This window comes from Lacerta agilis, chromosome 1 (genome assembly GCF_009819535.1).
Source record: "Lacerta agilis isolate rLacAgi1 chromosome 1, rLacAgi1.pri, whole genome shotgun sequence".
Lineage (NCBI taxonomy): Eukaryota > Metazoa > Chordata > Lepidosauria > Squamata > Lacertidae > Lacerta > Lacerta agilis.
The window spans coordinates 34,020,166-34,033,643 of record NC_046312.1 but is presented as its reverse complement, the minus strand read 5'-3'; the positions used below and the strand labels follow the sequence as shown (position 1 = coordinate 34,033,643).

At 41.4% G+C, this 13,478-nt stretch overlaps 1 protein-coding gene across 4 annotated transcripts in view; it reads right to left on the bottom strand.

Annotated features, from left to right (window-relative positions):
* STRN3 (striatin 3) overlaps positions 1-13,478 on the bottom strand; it is a 45,388-nt gene that overhangs the window by 30,122 nt on the left and 1,788 nt on the right. The window lies entirely within an intron of this gene.

Here is a 13,478-nt window from a genome sequence, read left to right as displayed (position 1 = left end):
TTCTATTTAATTACATCCTGTTTTATTATTCTGTAGACTACTCTGACATTTCTTTGGAATAAAAGGAAGTATACAAATAATTTTAATAAATAAAACACAGTTCCAGAGGTAACAGCTAAGTGCCAGCCAGCTGAATCCACAGGTTCTCCTCCCACCAGAGTGACTACAGTACATTAACGACTGAGACACAAGTGGGTTGTGATATACAGCTAAGGAGATGAAAGAAAAATCTGACAGTCAGCCTACTTTCCTGTCATTGTGCGGAGGAAGAGTGATCAACTGCAATCTGCTCAGGTAAGTTGTACATAAAAATGTACACGACACAATCTGAGTTATTAACCTTAGCCTATATTGGGAAATGAGTTTTACTTTCTTACCACTTTCATAGTACATCACTGTTACTATAAAAACTAAATAGTCAAGAATGGCCACAAAGAAATTAGAAATGCACCAGTGATTTTCCGTTATATGGCATGTTATCTTTCTTGGTAGGTAATGATATTAGGCAAATATACATAAAATCATGGGGGTACTCTACTTACATTGGAATAATTCATGATGCTTAAGCCATGTGTATTTAAAATAGTCTAGTTCTACCACTGAACCTGTTGTATATTTCCACCTGCCTATTTCAAAATTAATAAAAAAAACCAATGTTAAAAAAGGAAAGTAAAAATAGAACCATTAAAGTGACTGGTATGTAACTGTACCTGTCCCAGCTACAAAATAATCTTAAATACACTTTGCATGAATCAAGTAAACACTAGAACGCATCCATCCATAAACATATAGAATTAGTCTGCAATTCTCTATTTACCTAAAACTAAATCCCACTGAACTCAACAGTGATATTCAATGCGGTACAAGCAGAAGTACCAGGGCATCATCTTCCTCCATCCCCACCTGCAGCACCCTCCCAAATCAGCTCCAGATGTTCTTCCTACTCTCCACAGCAGTTTTAGAGGTGGTGCAGGAGAAGCAGAGGAAAGGGAAGTCAAGTCCCATTGCACAAGTGTTCTGCTTGCAGATGGACAAAACTGGATGTCACCCACTGGGACTGCCTTCTGTCTAAACAGACATTTATAGGATGTGTTGCTACTAGATTTATTCACATCACTGGTTATTATTTCAGCAAAGTACACCAATATTTTTCTAAAATATAAAAAATGAAGACAGAAATAACTTTTGTAAATTACGAAGAATCACTATGATATTCAGTTATATAACTGTTCTTAACACAGCTTATAAATTCCAAAGCCTGCAAACTGCCTCCCTTGTTACTATTTCTGGTGCTGTGGAATACAGTAGTGCCTAGAAAGCATGTTTGATTATTCATCTTCAATCAAGCCTAAGCAAGGCTGCAGTTGGAGAAAATAGGGAGTATCTGGTGACTGTGTTCAATGCTCCTTTCTCCCTTATTCAATGGAGCCTGATTCTCTGTTTGTTTCAAAGTATACAATGGCATACCATGGCATTAATAAGCCCTCCCCATAATAATTTATCAATCACAATACCATTCTGAGATTGAGTTGTGCAGATACTTGTGGAAGGACTGAACAAATGTTAAATGGTCATAACAAGGAAACAACGTCAATTATATGAGAGCCATGACAGTGTCCATGCTTCAACAAAAATTAATACAGTACATGTATATTTTTCCATCAGTGGGTAATGGTGATTTCCTCCAAGAAGAAATTGATTAGGGTGGTGTTAGGGGGAAAGCTGGAACCAGAGAATACAGACCACAAGATCTCTAGAAATTACAATATCCAGCAAAGAGTGAGCCAATCCTAGACCTTCCTTTCTCTAACATTTTCTTTGTAAGAGTGCTTGGAAACTACAATCAGTCCAGAATGGCATAACCAAACTGTTGACAAGGGCAGCTCTGGGCTGAATTCAATGTGCTGGTGAAGATCTCTTAACTCCTTGTTTGGAACAGTGATATCTGAAGGACCACCATCTATGATATGAAGCTCCTTGCCTACTGAAATCATTAGTATAGACTCTACTGTGCATCTCAGCATCCCAGAAATGTGCCTTCTGGAGACCATGCTGAGGGTCTTTTTATTATGTAAGGCTTGGCTCTGGAACTCCCTTTCCAAAGTAGGCTCATTTTGCAGCCTTAGGGAACAACTTTCCATAAGATGGTAAAAAAATGTTCCTTTGGGGGAAGGTTTCTGGGCTAAAAATGGTTACACACTTTGCAGTGATTTTTAGGAAGTCATTAGTTTGCACCAGGCGTCCTATTGGAAAGACCGAGTTTTCTGAGTGCATGTTCTGGAAGTTGGGCGATAGGGGCAGTACAGGATTCCTTTTGGTGTACCGACCTCCCCACTGCACCAAGGATTCCCTGCCCGAGCTGCTTCAGGTCGTGGCAGATGTGCTCCTGGACACCTAGCTTGGTTGTCTTAGGGGATTTTAACATCCATGCTGACACGACCTTACAAGGGGCTGCTTGGGACTTCGTGGAAAGCATGGCCTCCATGGGGCTGTCCCTGAATAAGTTTGGCCCAACTCATAGCCGCGGACATGCCTTAGACCTGGTGTTTACCTCTATGGATGTTGGTGATCTGATATTAAGTAAAAGTGAAACAAAAGAAGTGCCACGGTCAGATCACTTCCTGGTGCAACTGGAATTCTCTGCGACCCTTCCCCTCTGCTGGGAGGTGGGACCAATTTGGATGGTCAGCCCCCGCTACCTAATGGATCCAATTGGCTTCCAGAGAGTGGTAGGGGATGTTTTATCCCATGTTGATGGCCTTTCAGCTGTTTCCCTGATTGCCCGCTGGAATGTGGAGTTAACCAGGGCTACTGACTGTCTGGCTCCGAAGCACCCTCTCCGATTGCATGGAGCCCGGACAGCCCCGTGGTTTTCCCCGGAGCTGAGGGCGATGAAACTGTTGCTGAGACGGCTAGAGCCCCGGTGGCGGAAAACTCATTCTGAATCAGACCGGACACGGGCTAGAGCTTCAAGCCTACCAAGTGGCAATGGCAACGGCAAAGAGGACCTTCTTCACCATTGCTATTGCATCTGCAGAAAACAGCAGCAGGAGACTCTTCCATGTGGTTCGCCATCTATCAGAACCACCTTCGTAATCGGGGCCTGTTAGGGACCCCAAGATCTCCTGCCATGCGTTTGCAAAGTTTTTTTTGCAGATAAAGTCCCTTAGATTCAGAAGGAGGTAGACTCCACCGTGGGAGCAGGGCCGGGGTGGGAGAGTGCTAGAGCCCTGTCTAGTCAAGTTTCATGAGATCAATTCCAATCTGTTACCCCCGAGGATGTGAACAGGCTGCTAGGACGTGTGAAACCAACCACCTGTCTCCTTGATCTTTCCCCATCCTGGCTAATAAAAGCAAACCGGGAAGGGCTGGGCGATGGGCTCTGCGAGGGTCATTAAACCGCTTCTTAAAAAAACATCTTTAGACCCGGCCAGTATGGCCAACTATCGCCCAGTCTCAAATCTACCATTTTTGGGCAAGGTGATTGAGCAGGTGGTTGCTGAACAACTCCAGGCATGCCTGGAGGATGCGGACCATTTGGATCCCTTCCAATCGGGATTCAGGCCTCATCATGGGACTGAAACTGCCTTGGTTGCGCTGGTTGATGATCTAGGGACTGAGGGACAAAGGTGAGAGCCGTTTCCTAGTTCTGCTGGATCTCTCAGCGGCCTTTGAGACAATCAACCATAACATCCTTCTGGACCTTCTAGAGGAGCTGGGGGCACTGTTATACAGTGGTTCCACTCCTTCCTCCTGGGCCGTGTCCAGAAAGTGGTGGTAGAGGGTGAGTGTTCAGACCCCTGAGAGCCAGTGTGGTGTAGTGGTTAAGAGCGGTAGACTCGTAATCTGGGAAACCGGGTTCGCGTCTCCGCTCCTCCACATGCAGCTGCTGGGTGACCTTGGGCTAGTCACACTTCTTTGAAGTCTCTCAGCCCCACTCACCTCACAGAGTGTTTGTTGTGCGGGAGGAAGGGAAAGAAGAATGTTAGCCACTTTGAGACTCCTTCGGGTAGAGATAAAGCGGGATATCAAATCCAAACTCTTCTTCTTCTTCTCTTCCCCCATGCTTTTTAACATTTATATGAAGCCACTGGGAGAGATCATCAGGGGGTATGGGCTGGGTGTTCATCAATATGCGGACGATACCCAGCTCTACCTCTCTTTTAAATCGGAACCAGTGAAGGCAGTGAAGGTCCTGTTTGAGTGCTTGGAGGCGGTTGGAGGATGGATAGGGGTTAATGGATTGAGGTTGAATCCTGACAAGACCGAAGTACTGTTCTTGGGGGACATGGGGTGGGCTGGTGTGGAGGATTCCCTGGTCCTGAATGGGGTAACTGTGCCCCTGAAGGACCACCTGCGCAGCCTGAGAGTCATTCTGGACTCACAGCTGTCCATGGAGGCACAGGACAATTCTGTATCCAGGGCAGCTGTCTACAAGCTCCATCTGGTATGCAGGCTAAGACCCTACCTGCCCGCGGACTGTCTTGCCAGAGTGGTGCATGCTCTAGTTATCTCCCGCTTTGACTACTGCAATGAGCTCTACGTGGGGCTACCGAAGGTGACCCGGAAACTACAACTAATCCAGAATGCGGCAGCTAGTGGTGACTGGGAGAGGCCGCCAAGACCATGTAACACTGGTCCTGAAAGACCTACATTGGCTCCCAGTACGTTTCCGAGCACAATTCAAAGTGCTGGTGTTGACCTTTAAAGCCCTAAATGGCCTCGATCCAGTATACCTGAAGGAGTGTCTCCACCCCCATCGTTCTGCCCAGACACTGAGGTCCAACGCCGAGGGCCTTCCGGCGGTTCCCTCACTGCAAGAAGCAAAGTTACAGGGAACCAGGCAGAGGGCCTTCTCAGTAGTGGCGCCTGCCCTGTGGAACGCCCTCCCATCTCATGTCAAAGAGATAAACAACCACCTTACATTCAGAAGACATCTGAAGGCAGCCCAGTTGAGGGAAGTTTTTAATGTGTGATATTTTCATGTATTTTTAATCTTTGTTGGAAGCCGCTCAGAGTGGCTGGGGAAACCAGCCAGATGGGCAGGGTACAAATAAATTATTATTATTATTATTATTATTATTATTATTATTATTATTATCATATTTAATAGTGGTGGTTATATTTTGTTGGTTACATGTAATATCAATGATATTATAAGGATATTACGTGTATCATTGAGACTTCATTGTTTTTGATGATCTCAACCTAAAGTTTTCCCTGTAAAACTGGAGCTCTTCAAATGCAGCTTTCTTATAAAGTTGGTAAAACTATGAATCAGAATGAGGAGAGCAAGATAACAAGTTGGATTTATTCAAGGATTATTTGGAAGTGCTGTTTAAGTTGGCAAAGGTGCATTCACACATCCCTTTGTGCTTGAATAGAATGCACGATCAGCTTCTGGACTGCCCATATTGCTATCATACACATGGGTTCTACACATTTAAGTCATAACCCCTCCCCAACAAATTTGATGACACCCCTTGCTACATTCTTATATCTCTCACAGATTTAGTTTTCCATCATGCATTATGTAAATGTATCAGCTTCATATGTGTTAATTATAACTGAAAGTGAAATGTTAAAAACAGCAGCAGAGATGACAGAAAAAAGAACAATACAGAGTATTGTGTGAAGGCTGACAGTAGAACAGCTAATGTCAGTTTCTTATGCAACAGGGGACTTTCCTACAGAGAACTGCAGAGTCTTGATTAAACGTGCATTGAACTGTTTTTCTCACATAAAGTAGTCCTGGAGGGCAAACAGCTTGTACAAAAGAGTCCAAATAGAAACAACTGTTTTATATGGAAGACAATGTTAAATATTCAGAGACAAATCACTATACAAGATCCAAGGCAAAATCAAGTTGGTCCTCATCTCAAATGCTCCCAAAGTGGCTTTATTCTGTTACTGTTTTTAATTGTTATTTATTGCAAATCACTTTGAGGAAGGCATCTGATTATTTTGAAGGAGTGTTCCTGCTACAAATTCAGCAAGTTTTAACTGAGTGAATGTTAAGATTCATTGCAAATTTTTCATCTCAAAAGGAGCTGAGTGAATCAACAGGATAAACAGACACTCCTTCCCTTTTGAAAACTACTTGATTCATTTGTGTTTTTTCCTGCACCAGAATCTAAATAATATTGAAAGCTTGCTTCTGAAGCTAATTTATTTCAAAGGTGTAAGTCTATTCCAACATAAATTTGTTTTACTCTGTAATAAATTAATTTTGTCATTCCCACACCATGACCACCTATGGCACAAGAATGAAAGGAAAAGAATAGACACATGCCACAGGAGAAAGGAGCATGAGAAGACCAGCTACATTAGTCATCCTAATCAGAGGAAAAACTATGTCTCTAATATGAACAGCACCAAATGCATCTGTAATGCTACATTTTATTTATTATTTCACTATTCTTATAACTACTTATACCAATACAGTTCAAACTGTTACAGCACAGAAATGCCAAAAACAACTTTTGAAAAAAATCAAAATAGCAAGGCTAATCTAAAACTAGCATGAGTACAGCATCTTAAAAAAAATGAAAGCAATATAAAATCATCAACAGCAAGAGGGGAATGGTGCAAAGATCTAGCACACCAGATAGATGTGCCCACTATGATTAAAACTGAAATAAAAAGACCTGGGAGGGGGGGAAAAGGTATTCACAATTCCAGGAAAACCACAGGCAAGGCTTTCTGGAAAGAACATTTCATAAATGAGCGCCACCACTGAAAGGGCCCTCTCCCTAGTAACCACATTGTTCACTTCATTAAGCAGATGATCCCGAAGAAGAGCAGCTGATAAGGATCCCAATGGAAACTGCCTGGAAGAGAGAGCAAGTGACCATGTAGAGGAGTAATTAATACCAGACCAGTCCCAATAAATAGCCTGGCTGCTGTATTATGTACCAACTGATGCCTCAAGAACATTTTCAAAGGCAGTCCCAAATACAACACATTGCAGTTTAGGTCTTAGTTTAGTCCAATCCATTACCAAGTTTAAGCACTTGTTCAGAACACTCACTGGATTAGATGAAAAGAAGATATAAAGCTGGGTGCCAGCCACATATTGGTAAGACGACCTCAGCATACCCACAGTGGTTTCTAGTGATAGAAACTCCCCAGGTACCAGAATAGTTATGCTACTGGCGTGGGTCCAATTGCGACCACTGGAAATCTGTGGGTGCCAAGTTGGCAACTGACATCTCTATCTGGCTGGCCCCTACTGCTTTCTTATGCAGACAAGCAGAAAAGCTTATTTATTGCATTTATATCCCACCTTTTTCTCCAATGAGTACATGGCTCACCCTCCTCCTCAGTTAATCCCTACAATGACCCTAAGAGGCTGTGACTGGTCCAAGGTCAGCCAGTGAGCTTCATGACTGAGAGGGATTTGAACCCTGATGATGACATTATTATTATTATTATTATTATTATTATTATTAATACCCTGTCCATCTGGCTGGGTTTTCCCAGCCACTCTGGGCAGTTTACAGCATATCAAAAACATAATAAAAACATCAAACATTAAAAACCTCCTGATACAGGGCTGTCTTCAGATGTCTTGTAAAAGTTGTGTAATTCTTTATCTCCTTGACATCTGAAGGGAGGAAGTTCTGCAGGGAGGGCACCACTTCCAAGAAGGCCCAGGTCCTAGTCCAATATACTACACCACATTGGCTTCCTACAGTTCTTCTACTATGGGGCAGCTATATAAATTAAGTAGGTAAATAACTATGGGGAAAGCAAAATGTCTGATATATCTTCCTTGAAACTTAAATTTGTTTTATTCTGGATTGTTTTATCTGATGTTTTAATGTATTGTAAAAGACTTTTGAATTTTTTCTTTAAAATATAAAGTGGTATAGAAATGAAATGAATAACAATAATAAAACTCAGCACAAAAAGCCGCCTAGACATTTCATTGTGACGACTGTAACCTAGGTTTAAGATCTCATTTGGCGATTAACTTATATAACTTGAGTTTCTAACACTGGTTTCATGTAGTTGTTGAATAGCGTGGGAGATAAAACAAAGCCATATGAAAGCCCACAGCATAACTGTCAAGAGGTGGAACAGGAATTCCTGGGCACCATCTTCTAGAAAACTACCAACACTGTACCTCCAACCCCTATTTTCCAAAGGGAATTTTAGTCAGCACGTTTCTAGCTTTGACCAGCACCAATAACTCAGAAAAAGTGTGAAAGACCAAGACATGTGGATTTAAAACAAAATCAAACTCAATTCCAGTGGCGTCACAGTCTCAGTATTAACACTGAAATCACAAGGTACCCCCCACTTTTTAAAAGGCTCTGAATATGCTTTGTAAATGAGATACATTCATACCCTGGGTTGCGCACGCTTCATGTTGCGTACGTTCGGGTTAAGAACGCCCGCAACCCCACCCACCCCACCCACTCCCTTCCTCCCCCACTCTCCCTAATGTCTCAACAACTAAAATTGATCTGTAAAAATGTTTTATGGAAAAATACGAGAGACATTACACACACTTTGTAAACCAAGAAAATCTTTAATAAAAATTAAAAAATACAATGGGGAAAAAAAGAATGCCCGCAACCCGGAAGCGTTTCTGGAGCACGCGCAATCCCTGGATGCGCAGAACGCATCTGTGCACTTCGCGCATGCGCAGAAGCACTCAAATCGCGCTACTTCCAGGTTTTTTTCATGCGTTCGGGATACGCACACCCGCGTTACGCATAGCGACCCGGAACGGATTGCGTGCGTAACCCGGGGTTCCACTGTACTATTCTTAAACTTTACACCTGTTCTAGTGAACACCCTTCCAATTCACAAATGAAGTAATTAATAGACAATGTATCATGTTCTTGTTACCATGATTAAATCATTAATTTGTTAGGGCAACACCCCCACCTCCCCTGGGGCTACTTAAGACCTGTTTGCCCTGTGGGAAGGCAGAAGTGCAGAAATCAGAACAAGGGAGCCAGTCATATCAGCTCCTTGAGTTGGTTCCTGAATGTTTTTTTTAGCATGTTTATTCCAATATTATAAATTGTCAAATACTTTGTTGCCTTGTTTTGATATTATATTCAAGATGCGGCATCAGAAATGCTTTGTTCAAAAGATGTTGCTCATTTCCAATTCATACTAAAAATGCCTTGTCAAACATATCCAAGAAGTACAGTCATCCTAATTGCAGGTTCTATCATCTTTGTGGCTAAGTCATCTTGGACTCAACCAGTATATTACCCTGAGAAGGGCTGTAGTCAGAATATGGAGAAGGGGATTTCACTTCTTCTCATGCTGCAACCCATCAACTCATCTACAGGGTGAGTCTTTTAAGAGAGGCCCCATGGAACATGTGGAACATTCCGCTTAATTGAAAGCCACCTCAAGATCCATTAACTGCAACAATGTTGGGATTACACTTCATTGAGATAAATATTTAAAACACATCTAATATCGCCAATTGTCTTTTTAAAAGCGTATTGATCCTTCTCCACAAATAACATATTTAACTTTTAGCCAAGAATATCATTTAACCAGTACTGTATATCACATAACTTATAAACTCAGCATTAAACCTATAGGAAACTAATGAATTGCTTTATTTTAAATACTGCATAGTTTTAATGCTTCCCTCACTGTAACTGGCTGTCCTGGTCTGCTTTTCTATAATTAATGGGGGTTTGCGGACAGTTCTGAATCTCATTTTTATCAAGTTTTTCAGCCACATTACTATAGCAATAATAAAACCCCTTTACAGTGGTACCTCTGGTTGCGAACGGGATCCGTTCCGGAGGCCCATTCGCAACATGAAAAGAGTGCAACCTGAAGCGCTGTAGCTGCGCATGTGCTCAGCATGATTCGGCGCTTCTGCATAGTACATGCATAGTACATGTCAGAAGGGTCTAGAGGTCCTAGTGGACCACAAGCCTAACATGAGTCAACAGTGTGATGCAGCAGAAAAAAGGTAATGTTATTTTAGGCTGCATCAACATAAGTATAGTGTCCAGGTCAAGGAAAGTAATAGTACCGCTCAATTCTGCCTTGCTCAGACAACATCTGGAATACTGCATCCCGTTCTGGGCACAACAATTTAAGAAAGATATTGACAAGTTGGAATGTGTGCAGAGGAAGGTGAGCAAAATGATCAAGCATCTGGAAACCTAGCCTTATGAGGAATGGTTGAGGAAGTTCGGTGTGTTTAGCCTGCACAAGAGACTAGAGGAGATATGATAGGCATCTTCAAATATCTCAAGGGCTGCCACATGGAAGATGGGGCAAGCCTGTTTTCTCCTGCTCCAGAGTATAGGACCTGAAGCAATGGATTCAAGTTACAAGAAAGGAGATACCGACTAAACACCAGAAGAACCTTCTAACAATAACAGCTGTTCAACAGTGGTGGGCGCTCAATCATTGGAGGTTTTTAAGCAAAAGTTGGAGGTCATCTGTCATGGGTGCTTTAGTTGAGATTCTTGTACTGCAGGGGGTTGGACTAGATGAGCCTTGAAGTCTCTTCCAACTCTAATTCCATTTCTTTATTATTATTTCTTCCTTTCTTTTTAATAAAATCACTATGTTACAGCCTTAAATTTGTCATGAAGACTAAATGACCCTTGGAGTAAATGATCCTTGAAGTCTCTTCCAACTCTTAATTCTATTGCTTTATTATTTCTTCCTTTCTTTTTAATAAAATCACTATGTTACAGCCTTAAATTTCTCATGAAGGAATTAGCTGCCTGAACATTAGTTGTGACAAAAAAGTTCTGCTTTGCTTTTTGCACCAACACATCCTTTGTAGCAGGAATACAGAACAAATAACTGGACCAAACTTTACCTACTTTGCTTCCTGGATTATATTCTGAAAAGCAAAAACACTTCCAAATTCCAGGTTTCCCAGTTGTTCAATTCATTTGCCTTTATTTTCAAACTTGAAGAGGTACAAACTATGGGTAAGATAAGAATATAAGAACCATCTGCTAGATCAGGCCAATGGCCTACCTAGTTCAGCATCCTGTTCTCACAGTGGCCAACCAGATGCCTGTGGGAATCCTGCAAACAGGACAAGAACTTAACGGCACTCTGTCCACCTGATTCCCAGCAACTGGTATTCAGAGGCATACTGACTCTGATTATGAAGGTAGAGCCCAGCCATTGATAGCCTTATCCTCCATTAATTTGCCCAATCCCCTTTTAAATCTATTTAAGTTGGTGGTCATCATTGCCTCCTATGGGAGCAAATTCCATAGTTTTAAATACTGTACATGCTGCATGAAGAAATGCTTTCTTTTATCACTCTTCCAGCATCCAACTTCACTGGATAGCCACAAGTTCTAGTGTTAGGGGAGAGGGAGAAAAACTTTTCTCTCCACTTTGTCCATGCAATGCTTCATTTTATTCTTTTGTCATACTTCTCCATGCTATGCTTCATTTTATCAAACTTCTATCATATCACCTCTTTCAAATCTCAGTTTCTAACACTAATAGCAGGTGTAGAAAACTCCAGCCCATGGGCATAAAAAGGCCCAATATGGGTCCCAGTTTGGTCTGCAGCACTGCTTCCCATGAACCACAGCCACCTACCGTGGTTATACTGTGTGGGCATAAATGAAGCACTAGGAGTTTAAATTTCAGCTAAGAACTCCTTAATGCAGCTGAGTGCTTTGTAGCTAAATAATTTCCTTTGCAGAGGGGAAAAATCTCTGATTAAAAAGTGAGCACTTTCTCCAAAGCCCACCCCTTTTAAGGCATGATCCCAGCACTTCAAAAGAAGTTGCTATAACCACCAATCAGCTGGTCAGCAGTTACAGTGACTTCCATCAAACCTTGACAGGTGTCAATCAAATGACATCATTATTACAGTAGAGGATTGAGAGATGAGTGGTCCTGCACATCTGTCAATGTTGGTAAGTGGGACAGTGGGCGAGCTGACCTACTAGTCAGATTCAGTTCTCCATCCCAGTACTACAGTTTACATAGAGGGGATCTCCAATTTTCATGAATTATCCTCTCAAGACACAGCCTCTTGTCATTCCATCCTGTTTAGAATCAGTTGGAGATTTTCATTGGTCCTTCTTTGAGAGAAAGAAAAAGTCAGTACTGTACTGTATAGGTAAAACTCGAAAAATTAGAATATCGTGGAAAGGTTTATTTCTTTCAGTAATTCAACTTAAAAGGTGAAACTAATATATGAGATAGACTCATGACATGCAAAGCAAGATATGTCAAGCCTTTATTTGTTATAATTGTGATGATTATGGTGTACAGCTGATGAGAACCCCAAATTCACAATCTCAACTTTGGGGTTTTCATCAGCTGAACGCCAAAATCATCACACTTATAACAAATAAAGGCTTGACAAATCTCACTTTGCATGTCATGAATCTCTCATATATTAAACTCCAGTAGCTAATGAAAACAATTGCTTACATAAATGAACTTTTCCATGATATTCTAATTTTTCGAGTTTCACCTGTACAGTATATAAAAACTAATCTAGGAAACTGCAACTAAGGAAACAAGAGTTAATGACAAAATCTGCAAGATACGTGAAAGAAATTGAAGTGAGGCTCTCCGTATGTCATTGGACTCTACATTCTATTATCCCTGACCATTCCCCATGCTAGCTAATGGGAGTTAGAGTCCAACAACATCTGGAGGACATCATATTGGCTAATCTTGCCCTGGAATGACCTATCAAACTTTCAAAGGATTAACACATGTCTACTAAGAAGTAAGTCTCATTTAGTTTGATGGGATTTAGTCCCAGATAACTGGGTATAGAAATGCAAGTCATCTAATGCTGTATTAAATCGTCTTCAATGCCACAAAAGACACCAAGCTTCACCTAATACCTTTCCTATGACAATCACCATAATTCATCTGAATCAGTATTTAACATCTACATTATTTCTCCATGTCCTACCTAGAACCATTACCAGATTGTAAAAATCTCAACAATAAAAAAGATTTGAGCCACACCGCTGGCAGATAAGCATCTAATTGAAGATAAAGACTTTGAATCAGCTCAAGCTGGGTCCTATATGTTATAAACATATATGATTGTGAATTTGACTTACTTAGCTAGTCTCATGAAGAAACATGACTTCTCTTTCAATATGATATATGTGATCCCTCAAAGCAGCAGCAGCAGCAACCAAAGTAATTCTGTTAAATAATAGGTTTGCCAAAATATAGTTGTCACTTGTCATGACACCCAACATCTAGCAGGCATTTTAGTCTCAATTACATTATTACTGTTTATTCTCTTTTATAGTATCTCTTTGGCTTTGCAGAGCATTATAAAATTCAGTTTTTGTCTCACAAGAACCCCGTAAGATGGAATGCTGTCCCCCCACCCAACAGGAAACTGCAGGTGAGAAATAGCACAGCTGTGCACAAGTCAGTACTTGTCCTCTGACAGACCTAGGGCTTCCAGATCCCAATCTAACTACGTTGAAAATCAACCATATTAATCAGGAAAAGCACAC